At 49.1% G+C, this 13,185-nt stretch overlaps 1 protein-coding gene across 1 annotated transcript in view; it reads left to right on the plus strand.

Annotated features, from left to right (window-relative positions):
- Positions 1–2,436: 2,436 nt before the first annotated feature.
- ATP5MC3 (ATP synthase membrane subunit c locus 3) overlaps positions 2,437–13,185 on the plus strand; it is a 31,304-nt gene continuing 20,555 nt past the window's right edge. The window contains exon 1 of the mRNA XM_073646893.1: positions 2,437–2,447. The gene's annotated coding sequence lies outside the window, so the exon portion shown is untranslated. The remainder of the gene's footprint in view (positions 2,448–13,185) is intronic.

Here is a 13,185-nt window from a genome sequence, read left to right on the forward strand (position 1 = left end):
CACTATGGGGTACAGCACAGTCTGGATGTGACACTATGGGGTACAGCACAGTCTGGATGTGACACTGTGGGGTACAGCACAGGCTGGATGTAACACTATGGGGTACAGCACAGTCTGGATGTGACATTGTGGGGTACAGCACAGGCTGGATGTGACACTGTGGGGTACAGCACAGGCTGGATGTGACACTATGGGGTACAGTATAATACTACAGGCTGCATGTGACACTATGGGGTACAGCACAGGCTGGATGTGACACTATGGGGTACAGCACAGGCTGGATGTGACACTGGGGTACAGTACAGGCTGGATGTGACACTATGGGGTACAGTACAGGATGGATGTGACACTATGGGGTACAGCACAGGCTGGATGTGACACTTTGGGGTACAGTACAGGCTGGATGTGACACTATGGGGTACAGTACAGGCTGGATGTGACACTGTGAGCAGAGCGAGACTGCCGGAGCAGTGAGCAAAGGGTCAGGGCAGAGCGAGACTGCCAGAGCAGTGAGCAAAGGGTAAGAGCAGAGCGAGACTGCCGGAGCAGTGAGCAAGGCGGAGCAGAGCGGAAACCGCAGGAGCGGTGAACAAGGCGGAGCAGAGTGGAAACCGCAGGAGCGGTGAGCAAGGCGGAGCAGAGCGGAAACCGCAGAAGCGGTGAGCAAGGCGGAGCAGAGGGGACAGGGCTCTGTTCACACGGAACAGACAGGAAGGGAAAGGCAGAACCAGATACACACTAGATACTTGCAATGAAGTAGCGAGTGGACACTAAACTCACAAACGAAAGTACAGCGACTAAGAGTAGGAGTTAGGAGCAGGTTCAGACTCTGCAGAAAAAGGGAAGGGACGGACTTATAAACAAAACAGGTAAAAGGAAGGAGAGTGTTCAGACAGGAACTGAGTGTTCGGACAGAAACCGACACTGCAGCGAGAGACAGGAGCGAGTCTGGGTATGCGGCCCCCAGAGAGGCGGGACGAACAGGCAAGGAGCATGTTCAGACTGGCCTAGAAATACAGCCTCAGGAAGACGGACAGACAGGCAAACAAACACAGAAACAGATCTAGGTATGCAGCCCCTAGAAGGCAGGAAGAACAGGCTAAGAGCGTGTTCAGACAGGTAGCTGGCTAGAGTGCACAGACAGGACACAGTTCAGACGCGGGAACTGATACCGTAAGGCAGGGAACAGGGAAGGACCTGGCACGTCAGCGACCAAAGGCCAACTGACAGAACAAAATGCTCAGGCAAGGATTCCAGGAAAGAGCTGGGTTAAATACCAGGTGACAGACAGCAATAGGCTGAGGACGCACAAGGGGTGTGCCCGCAGCAGCTACAAGAAGCAGGAAGTGATCGGGCACCGCCCTTAAGCAGAAGAAACAGAGGCAAGCAGACAGCATGGAGGAAAGCCAGAGTGATAGTCTGGACTGGAAATCAAGTGCGCGCTCTTGCACAGTGGGAGATGGACCACTATGAAAGGCGCCACCAGGTATGTTACAGTACCCCCCCTTATGCCCCCTCTTCTTCAGGCCTGCCAGAATCTTCCGCAGGGAATTCGAGGGCCAATCCTTCACTTCAAGGAGATCACTCCCACTGTCCACAGAAAAAACTGGTCTCATCTGGGTAGCTAGGATGCTACCTCCTATCCAGCCATCCTCAGCAACAGACGAAACGGGTGGAGTACCAGGAACAGCACACAAGGAAGTCTCTCTCCACATATTTTCAGGTGGCACCCCAGAGGGTACAGGAGACAACTGGAAGTCCTCCGCTGGGTTGGAGGGGGGCAGAGACTCGGGGGTAACCTCTGCTTCGGGGTACATCTTGTCAAGCTCACAGGAAGAAACGGCCGGGGTATCAGGTACAAGATGAAGAAAAGTCACTGTCCCTTTGTTATCTGGTGGTACCCCGGAGGATTCAGGAAACAACTGGAGGTCCTCCGCCAGGTCGGAAGAGTGCAGAGACTCGAGGGTAACCTCTGCTTCGGAGTACACTAGGTCGGACTCACTGGACGAAGCGGGCGAGGTATCAGGTACCGTGTATAGGAAAGTCTCTGTCCATTCACTACCACGTAGTACCCCGAAGGGTTCTGGAGACAACTGAAGGTCCTCCGCCTGGTCGGAGGGGTGTAGAGACTCGGGGGTAACTTCTGCTTCGGAGTACACTAGGTCGGACTCACTGGATGAAGCAGCCGAGGTATCAGGTACAGAGTGTAGGAAAGTCTCTGTCCATTCGCTACCAGGTAGCACCCCGAAGGGTTCTGGAGACAACTGGAGGTCCTCCGCCTGGTCGGAGGGGTGTAGAGACTCGGGGGTAACTATCGCTTTGAGGTACCCATTGTCAAGCTCACAGGACGGAGCGGACGAAGTATCGGGTACCGGGTGTAGGGAAGTCTCTCTCCATTTGTCATCAAGTGGTATCCCGGAGGATTCAGGAGGCAACAGGGGGTCCTCTGCCAGGTAGTAGAGGTGCACAGACTCGGAGGTAATCACTGCTTCGGAGCACCCTTGGACAGGCTCACTGGTTAAAGTGGGTGAGGTATCAGATACCGGGTGCAGGAAGTCCTCCTGTGTGGATTCTGGTTGGGCAGTAGTCTCTTCGGGCAGGAGAACTGGTGCGCTACCCACGCACATTACCCGACGGGGCTGCTCTGGGATACAGGGAAATGAAGCTTCAGCAGGGACTTCAAGGTTGGGATCAGGGGGTCTTTGGGAGGACAGACCCTGGCGTGACGGCTTGCCTCTACGCCTAGCACGTCTGGACTGCCTCTTGAGGTTGGGAGAAGTATTCCGGAGAGCGTAGTCATCCTGTGTGGATTCTGGGTGGGCAGTAGTCTCTTCGGGCAAGAGGACTAGTGCGCTACCCACACACATCACCCATCGGGGCTGCTCCGGAACATTGGGAAGTGAAGCTTCAGCAGGGGTCTTCGGGTTAGGGCCATCGAAGACCATTAGAAAGGCCACCAGAAAGGCCTGAAGGTCCAGGAGGATAGGATCCTGTGCTTCCCATAGGGGGTTGATCCATTCCAAGGCATCACCCAATAGGTAAGACATCATGAATCCCACCTTAACCCGATCGGTGGGAAAACAAAGAGGGTAGAACTTGAAGTGTAGCATGCATTGCTCCACAAATGCACGACTCAGTCTTGGATCCCCATAGTACCGTGGAGGATCCGTAGGAACGAGTGCTGATAGATCCATCTGGACGGGTGCGTAATTCGCCTGAAAATCAGCTGGTAGCAAAAAAAAAAAATTTCTTCTAGAAGAACGTATTCGCTGGAAAACGTCTCAGAGAGCGAAGGCCGTGGGGCTCAACGGTAACCATGGCCTGAGCATGCTGTAATGCACACGCCCGGACTGACTGGCGTGTGCGTATTTAGTAGTTCCACTGGGCCATGAACCGGAGAGTGCCTGGAGGGGCGTAACTAAGTATCTGCCCGATCCGACCAAGGTCGCACGACGGCATACGACGCCAGTGCACCAGGGAGGAACCGAGCAGAGGGACCAGGGTCTACTCCAGGTCAGACTCCGGACACGGCTGTTGGCCCACACCGGGGAATACAGGAACTGGAAGGTAAGGCTGGAACATAGACTGGGGGTATAGGCAGACACGGCTGGTATGCAGACGGGTGGACGCTGGTAAGCACAACTGGTATGCAGGCAGAGAGGTGCTGGCAGGTACGGCTGGAATGCAGGCAGGTGGATGCTGGTAAGCACGACTGGTATGCAGGCAGGGAGGCACTGGCAGGCACGACAGGCTGGAGCACAGAGTGGATAGAACCCAGTACAGACTGGGACTTCCAGAACAGAACCGCAGATGCGGTGGACAAACACAGCAGGGTGAGACCGCCTGGAGCGGCGAGCAAGAGCAGAGCAAGACTGCCGGAGCAGCGAGCAAAGGGTCAGAGCAGAGCGAGGCTGCCGGAGCAGCGAGCAAAGGGTCAGAGCAGAGCGAGACTGCCGGTGCAGCGAGCAAAGGGTCAGAGCAGAGCGAGACTGCCGGAGCAGCGAGCAAAGGGTCAGAGCAGAGCGAGGCTGCTGGAGCAGCGAGTAAAGGGTCAGAGCAGAGCGAGGCTGCTGGAGCAGCGAGCAAAGGGTCAGAGCAGAGCGAGACTGCCGGAGCAGCGAGCAAAGGGTCAGAGCAGAGCGAGGCTGCTGGAGCAGCGAGCAAAGGGTCAGAGCAGAGCGAGACTGCCGGAGCAGCGAGCAAAGGGTCAGAGCGGAGCGAGACTGCCGGAGCAGTGAACAAAGGGTCAGGGCAGAGCGAGACTGCCAGAGCAGTGAGCAAAGGGTCAGAGCAGAGCGAGACTGCCAGAGCAGTGAGCAAAGAGTCAGAGCAGAGCGAGACTGCCGGAGCAGTGAGCAAAGGGTCAGGGCAGAGCGAGACTGCCGGAGCAGTGAGCAAAGGGTAAGAGCAGAGCGAGACTGCCGGAGCAGTGAGCAAGGCGGAGCAGAGCGAAAACCGCAGGAGCGGTGAGCAAGGCGGAGCAGAGCGGAAACCGCAGAAGCGGTGAGCAAGGCGGAGCAGAGGGGACAGGGCTCTGTTCACACGGAACAGACAGGAAGGGAAAGGCAGAACCAGATACACACTAGATGCTTGCAATGAAGTAGCGAGTGGACACTAAACTCACAAACGAAAGTACAGCGACTAAGAGTAGGAGTTAGGAGCAGGTTCAGACTCTGCAGAAAAAGGGAAGGGACGGACATATAAACAAAACAGGTAAAAGGAAGGAGAGTGTTCAGACAGGAACTGAGTGTTCGGACAGAAACTGACACTGCAGCGAGAGACAGGAGCGAGTCTGGGTATGCGGCCCCCAGAGAGGCGGGACGAACAGGCAAGGAGCGTGTTCAGACTGGCCTAGAAATACAGCCTCAGGAAGGCAGACAGACAGGCAAACAAACACAGAAACAGATCTAGGTATGCAGCCCCTAGAAGGCAGGAAGAACAGGCTAAGAGCGTGTTCAGACAGGTAGCTGGCTAGAGTGCACAGACAGGACACAGTTCAGACACGGGAACTGATACCGTAAGGCAGGGAACAGGGAAGGACCTGGCACGTCAGCGACCAAAGGCCAACTGACAGAACAAGATTCTCAGGCAAGGATTCCAGGAAAGAGCTGGGTTAAATACCAGGTGACAGGCAGCAATAGGCTGAGGATGCACAAGGGGTGTGCCCGCAGCAGCTACAAGAAGCAGGAAGTGATCGGGTGCCGCCCTTGAGCAGAAGAAACAGAGGAAAGCAGACAGCATGGAGGAAAGCCAGAGTGATAGTCTGGACTGGAAATCAAGTGCGTGCTCTTGCACAGTGGGAGATGGACCACTATGCAAGGACGCCGCCAGGTATGTTACAGCTTGGTTCTTGGATTGACTCTTTCCATCTGAGCAAGAACAAGACATCCTTGATTGTCCTCTTTCAGTTTTGTTGGTTCCAACTGTGGTTGTCCTAATTCTGTCAACAATTGTCTTAACCACAGTACTTCTTGACTCGCATGTGCTGCGGCAACATATTCTGCTTCTGTTGAAGACAGTGTCACAATTGACTGTTTCTTACTTGTCCAACTTATTGGTCCACCTGAGAGAAAAAAAATATGTCCACTGGTAGATCTTCTGTCAGTTGGATCTCCAGCCCAATCTGCATCAACATATTCTGTTAAAATGCAATTATCACTTGTGGGTAATTTCAGCTTAACATTGCTAGTTCCTTTCAAATAACGCATTACTCTCTTCACGGCACTCCAATCAGCTTTATTTGGTTTTGATACCTTTCTACTCAGGATTCCTACTGCTGCTGCGATGTCTGGTCTTGTAACGGTCGCTAGATACAGTAGTTTTCCTATTGCTGTTCTGTATTCTTCATTATTTGGTAGCATATTGTTTTCACTGTTCATCTCTTTGAGATAATTAGTTTCCATTGGAGACTTTACTGTTTTTGCATCCTTTAATCCAAATTTTTCTGTTATGTCTTGAATCATGTGATTTTGATTCAGTAGGAAACTTCCGTCTTCTTCTCTTTCTACCTGTATTCCTAGGTACTGTTTTACATTTCCCAAGTCTTTGATTTCGAAATGTTGCTTCAGGATTTTTAGAATGTTTCTTTATCCCTTTCTTGTTTAAAACAAATCAAAATGTCGTCTACATATATGAGTACATAAATCCATCTCTTAATCAGCCTTTTTGTGTACAAGCATGGATCAGCTTTGCTTCTTTGAAATGTTTCAATTGTAAGTACTTCCGTGATTTTGTCATTCCACGCTTTAGCTGCTTGCTTTAAACCATATATGCTTTTATGTAGTTTGCAAACTTTGTTTGGATTTCTTTCATCTTTGAATCCTGGAGGTTGTTCCATGTAAATGTCTTCTGTTAAATCTCCATTCAGAAAAGCTGTCTTTACATCCAGATGTCTCAGTTCCATCTGTTTCATTGCTGCAACTGTAAGTAAAGTTCTTATTGTAGTGTGTTTGACAACTGGAGCAAATGTCTCATCATAGTCTTCTCCATATTTTAGAATACCCTTTAGCTACGAGTCTTGCTCGGTATCTTTCAGCTGTGCCATCTGTTTGGTATTTTACTTTAAAAATCCATTTACATCCTATGGCTTTTCTTCCTTCTGGCAAATCTGTTAGTGTCCATGTATTTGAATCATGCATGGATTTAATTTCTGTTTCTGTTGCTTCTATCCATTTATTAGCTTCTTCTTCAGGAAGTTTAGATATGTCTTCCCAAGAGGTAGGCTCATAGATTTTTCTTATGCTTGTCTTGTATGAGAGACGTTTTGGTGGTTTTCCTTTGTTCTCTCTCATTGAACGTCTTGGTTCTGTATCTGTTTGTAGTTGCGATTCTTAACTTTCAGTATTTTGTTCTTCATTAATTTCTACTTCTTTCTCATCAGATATTTCTTCAGTTATGTCACTATTGTTTTTCTCATTGTTTGTTTCAACTGAAATCATAATGTCTTCATTTAAATCTTCAATGAATGTCACACTGTTACTCACCGTTACTCTGTCTGTTTTGGGATCTAGGATTCTATATCCTTTGCAATTTTCACTATATCCAACGAATAAGTTTGGAACGTTTTTCTGTTGGAATGAATCTAAAAACTTTACATCCAAAAACTTTTAAATGATTGACACGTGGTTTCATACCTTGCCACAGTTCATATGGAGTTTTCGTCAGTTTTCTGGAAAAAAGTCGGTTCCGTAGATATGTAGCTGTCACTGCTGCCTCACCCCAATATTTCTCTGGTAGTTTGGAATCTGTCAGCATACATCTTATCATTTTGGTTAGAGTTCTGTTTTTCCTTTCTGCTACTCCATTTTGTTCAGGTGTGTATGGAACAGTTTTCTGGTGTTCTATTCCATTTTGTCTTAAGTAGTCTTCTATTCTGTGACCTGTAAATTCACCTCCATTATCACTTCTGATGACAATTGGCTTCCTTTGAAATTTGTTACTTGATCTTGTTACATAGTCTACAAGTTTATCAAAAACTTCACTTTTGTTCTTAATTAAGTATGTGACTGTGTATCTTGAGTAGTCGTCTATAAAAGTCAACATGTATCTATTGCCTCCTGATGTAGTCACTTTCATGGGTCCACATACGTCAGTATGTACCAAATCAAGTGGTCTTTCGCTTTTCATCTCACTTTCTCTTGGAATAGATATCCTTGTGGCTTTGGATTTTATACAACATTCACATCTTACGGTAATTGAGCAATCTGATATCTTTAAATCTTTTGTCAATTCTTTTCTCTGTAGTTCCCTTATACTGTCAGGGTGTCTATGTCCTATACGTCTATGCCACATGTGAATACAGTTTTTGTGATGATGTGTACATACCTTCATCTGTTCCTTTGGTGTGTCAAAATGATATAATTGTTCATCTGCCTTGACTTTGGTTATCACCTAGTTTCCTGCAATAATTGCACACTCATTGTCTTGGAATTTTACTGTAAGTACTTTTGCTGTTAAACGTTTCACAGATAATAATCCGCCTTCCAATTTTGGAACATACAACATGTAACATACCTGGCGGCGTCCTTGCATAGTGGTCCATCTCCCACTGTGCAAGAGCGCGCACTTGATTTCCAGTCCAGACTATCACTCTGGCTTTCCTCCATGCTGTCTGCTTGCCTCAGTTTCTTCTGCTTAAGGGCGGCGCCCGATCACTTCCTGCTTCTTGTAGCTGCTGCGGGCACACCCCTTGTGCGTCCTCAGCCTATTGCTGTCTGTCACCTGGTATTTAACCCAGCTCTTTCCTGGAATCCTTGCCTGAGCATTGTGTTCTGTCAGTTGGCTTCTAGTCACTGATGTGCCAGGTCCTGTCTATGTTTCCTGCCTTGCGGTATCAGTTCCCGTGTCTGAACTGTGTCCTGTCAGAACTATCTTCTAGCCTGTTGTCTTATGCCTATCCTGGAGGCTGTATTTCCAGGCCAGTGTGAACACGCTCCTAGCCTGTTCTTTCCGCCTTCTAGGGGCCGCATACCTAGACCCGTTCCTGTATCTTGCCTGTTCCTGTCTGAACATGCTCCTAGCCTGTTCGTTCCGCCTTCTAGGGGCTGCATACCTAGAACCGCTCCTGTATCTTGCTGCTGTGTCTGTTCTTGTCTGAATACTCTCCTAGCCTGTTACCTGTTTTTCTCTATGTCCGTACCTTCCCTTTTCCTGCAGAATCTGATCCCGTACCTAACTCCTACTCGTTGTCCCTGTACTCCCGTTTGTGAGTTTAGAGTCCACTCGCTACTTCATTGCAAGTATCTTGTGTGTACCTGGTTCTGCCTCTCCCTTCCAGTCTGTTCCGTGTGAACAGAGCCCTGTCCCCTCTGCTCTGCCTTGCTCACCGCTCCGGCGGTTCTTGCCTGCTCTGCTTTGCTCACCGCTCCTGCGGTTTCCGCTCTGCTCTGCCTTGCTCAAAGCTCCTGCGGTTTCCGCTCTGCTCTGCCTTGCTCAACGCTCCTGCGGTTTCCGCTTTGCTCTGCCTTGCTCACCGCTCCTGCGGTTTCCGCTCTGCTCTGACCCTTTGCTCGCTGCTCCGGCAGTCTCGCTCTGCTCTGACCCTTTGCTCGCAGCTCCAGCAGTCTCGCTCTGCTCTGACCCTTTGCTCGCTGCTCCGGCAGTCTCGCTCTGCTCTGACCCTTTGCTCGCTGCTCCGGCAGTCTCGCTCTGCTATGACCCTTTGCTCGCTGCTCCGGCAGTCTCGCTCTGCTATGACCTTTTGCTTGCTGCTCCAGCAGTCTCGCTCTGCTCTGACCCTTTGCTCGCTGCTCCAGCAGTCTCGCTCTGCTCTGACCCTTTGCTCGCTGCTCCGGCAGTCTCGCTCTGCTATGACCCTTTGCTCGCTGCTCCGGCAGTCTCGCTCTGCTCTGACCCTTTGCTCGCTGCTCTGGCAGTCTCGCTCTGCTCTGACCCTTTGCTCGCTGCTCCGGCAGTCTCGCTCTACTCTGACCCTTTGCTCGCTGCTCCGGCAGTCTCGCTCTGCTCTGACCCTTTGCTCGCTGCTCTGACAGTCTCGCTCTGCTCTGACCCTTTGCTCGCTGCTCCGGTAGTCTCGTCCTGCTCCTCTCGCTCACTGCTCCAGGCGGCCTTGTCCTGCTCTTCTCTCGCTCACCGCTCCAGGCGGTCTCGTCTTGTTCTGCTCTTGCTCGCCGCTCTGGGCGGCCTCACTCTGCTGTTTGTCCACATCTGCGGTTCTGTTCCTGAGTCCCAGTCTGTACTGGGTTCTATCCACTCGGTGCTCCAACCTGTCGTACCTGCCAGTACCTCCCTGCCTGCATACCAGTCGTGCTTACCAGCATCCGCCAGTCTGCATACCAGCCGTGTCTGCCTATACCCAGCAGTCTGTGAGCCAGCCTAACCTGCCTGTTCATGTATTCCCCTGTGTGGGTCAACAGCCGTGTCCGGGGTCTGTCCTGGAGTAGCACCTGGTCCCTCTGCTCGGTTCCTCCTTGGTGCACTGGCGTCGTATGCCGTCGTGCGACCCTGGTCGGATCGGGTGGATACTTAGTTACGCCCCTCCAGGCATTCACTCTCCGGCACGGTCCAGTGGAATCACTACATATACACGCACACGCCACTCAGCCAGGGCGTGTGCATTACAGCATGCTCAGGCCATGGTTCCCGCTGAGCCCCACGGCCTTCGCTCTCTGAGACGTTTTCCAGTGAATACGTGCATTAAAGATAAATAAATAAATAGAAAAATAAAAAAATAAAAAAAAATTTTTCTTTAGCTGAGTTCCAGGCGAATTACGCACCCGTCCAGATGGAACTTTCCGCACTCGTTCCTGCGGATCCGCCACGGTACTATGGGGATGCTCGCTGCTCCGGCAGTCTCGCTCTGATCTGACCCTTTGCTCACCGCTCCAGGCGGCCTTGTCCTGCTCTTCTCTCGCTCACCGCTCCAGGCGGTCTCGTCTTGTTCTGCTCTTGCTCGCCGCTCTGGGCGGCCTCACTCTGCTGTGTTTGTCCACCGCATCTGCGGTTCTGTTCCTGAATCCCAGGGTGGAAACTTAGTTACGCCCCTCCAGGCATTCACTCTCCGGCACGGTCCAGTGGAATCATTACATATACACGCACACGCCACTCAGCCCGGGCGTGTGCATTACACAACACATCCTGTACAAGTATCTTTGAATCTTGTCCGAACTTGTTTGAACAATTTAGCATACCTTGTCCGATACCTTCTGCGGTTATTTTGCTTCCATCTGCAAGACAAATGGCTTCTTTCTTATCTAAATCAAGATCAGTAAAGAAATTCTTATCACTTGTCATATGACTTGTTGCTCCTGAATCAATAAACCAACCAAGTGATGATTTCTTGTCTGTTACTTTAAATGTGCCATTCCAATTATTCTCACATGAATCGGAAATTGTGTTTTTTACTTTCTGTGTATGCTTTTTATGTTGTAATTTTTGTTGTTCTGCTTTCCATATGGTACAGTCTTTCTTTAAATGACCTTTTTTCTTACATCTGAAGCATTCTGTTGTCTATTATAGGGTTTTTTAAATTCTGCAGCTTTAAGAGCGTTTTCACTGTCCTTTTCAGTAGAAGAATCATTTCTTTGTTCTTTTCTTCTCTGATATTCATCTATTTGTCTTGTTTTCACAAAATCTAATGTAATGTCAGTTTCTGGTCTCGTCTCAAGGGAATTTATCAAGGCTGTATACGAATCTGGTAAACTGCACAATAATATAGCTGCTACATTACTTTCTTTAATGTCTTCACCAATAGATCTTAGCTGTGATATCACTTCCATCATTGAGAATATGTGCTTCTGCATGTCGTCATTTGCACTCAATCTCATACTGTAAAGCTTTCTTAATAAAAATAACTTGTGATTCAAGCTAGGTCTTTCATACAGTTTTCTTAATTCTTCCCACATTCCTTTAGCTGCTTCTTCATTTCTTGTATGTATTAATTGAGCATCATCCACTAATAAGCTAAAGGTGGCTCTCGCTTGTCTATTCTTCTTATCCCATGTCTGATTATCTTGATCTGGTCTTTCTGTAACAATTACTTCCCATAAATCATCCTTAGATAACAACATCTCTACTATGAATTTCCATAACTGATAATTTTCACTATTAAGTTTAGCTACTGTGAATTTCAGTTCTGTGTTCCTCATCATCTTTATATAGTCTTACTTGTTTAGAGAGTTGTACTGAAGATATTCTCCTGTTTTTTCTTCTTGATAGTTCCTGTATGTCCTGCCTGTGTTGAATTCTCTGTAATTATATCCAGCTCCTGGGATCATGAATTCCTTTGTCACTCTGTATCTGTATTTATTTCCTTATGTTTACAGAGCTTATCTGCGTGCTCCGTTATCTGGAGTTATAAACCAGGAGCCTCTTGTAGTGCGGGCCTGTAGTGTCTGGGCCCATAACCTGTCGCAGAGTGCATCTTCATACAGTCACCACTGTACTTACGAGAGCTTCAATCAGCAAGATATCTTGAGTAAACAGTATTTACTTCATACTGGTTAAACATGAGATACAATTCAGTGTCACACAGTCAATGTGCTGCTGATATAACACATTCAGGAAAGAAAAACACAGGAAGTAAGAACAACCAACAATTGCGAGCTTTCCTCCCCCACATTACAGCAAGTATACAACTATACACACTATCGCCATCTGCTGTCTGGTTAGTATAAAGTCCTCCTTTCACTTATAATAAGTCCTAATCTGTTGTACATGCCAACAGGATGTGACACTATGGGGTACAGTACAGGCTAGATGTGACACCGTAGGGTACAGAATAGGCTGGATATGACACTATGGGGTACAGTACAGGCTGGATGTGACACTATGGGGTACAGCACAGGCTGGATGTAACAATATGGGGTACAGTATAGACTGGATGTGACACTATGGGGTACAGCACAGGCTGGATGTGACACTATGGGGTAAAGCACAGGCTGGATGTGACACTATGGCGTACAGCACAGGCTGGATGTGACACTATAGGGTACAGCACAGGCTGGATGTAACACTATGGGGTACAGTACAGACTGGATGTGACACTATGGAGTACAGTACAGGCTGGATGTGACACTATGGGGTACAGTACAGGCTGCATGTGACACTATGGGGTACAGTACAGGCTGGATGTGACACTGTGGGGTACAGCACAGGCTGGATGCGACACTATGGGGTACAGCACAGGCTGGATGTGACACTATGGGGTACATCACAGTCTGGATGTGACATTATGGGGTACAGAAAAAGGCTAGATGTGACACAATGGGGTACAGCACAGGATGGATGTGACACTATGGGGTACAGCACAGGCTGGATGTGACACTATGGGGTACAGTATAACACTACAGGCTGGATGTGACACTGTGGGGTACAGTACAGGCTGGACGTGACACGGTGGGGTACAGCACTGGCTGGATGTGACACTGTGGGGTACAGCACAGGCTGGATGTGACACTATGGGGTACAGTACAGGCTGGATATGACAATATGGGGTACAGCACAGGCTGGATGTAACAATATGGAGTACAGTATAGACTGGATGTGACACTATGGGGTACAGCACAGGCTGGATGTGACACTACGGGGTACAGCACAGGCTGGATGTGACACTATGGGGTACAGCACAGGCTGGATGTGACACTATGGGGTACAGTACAGGCTGGATGTGACACTATGGGGTACAGCACAGGCTGGATGTAACACTATGGGGTACAGTACAGACTG

Source organism: Phyllobates terribilis, unplaced genomic scaffold, assembly GCF_046119375.1.
Source record: "Phyllobates terribilis strain yellow unplaced genomic scaffold, ASM4611937v1 Scaffold_9__5_contigs__length_417890890, whole genome shotgun sequence".
Classification (NCBI taxonomy): Eukaryota; Metazoa; Chordata; class Amphibia; order Anura; family Dendrobatidae; genus Phyllobates; species Phyllobates terribilis.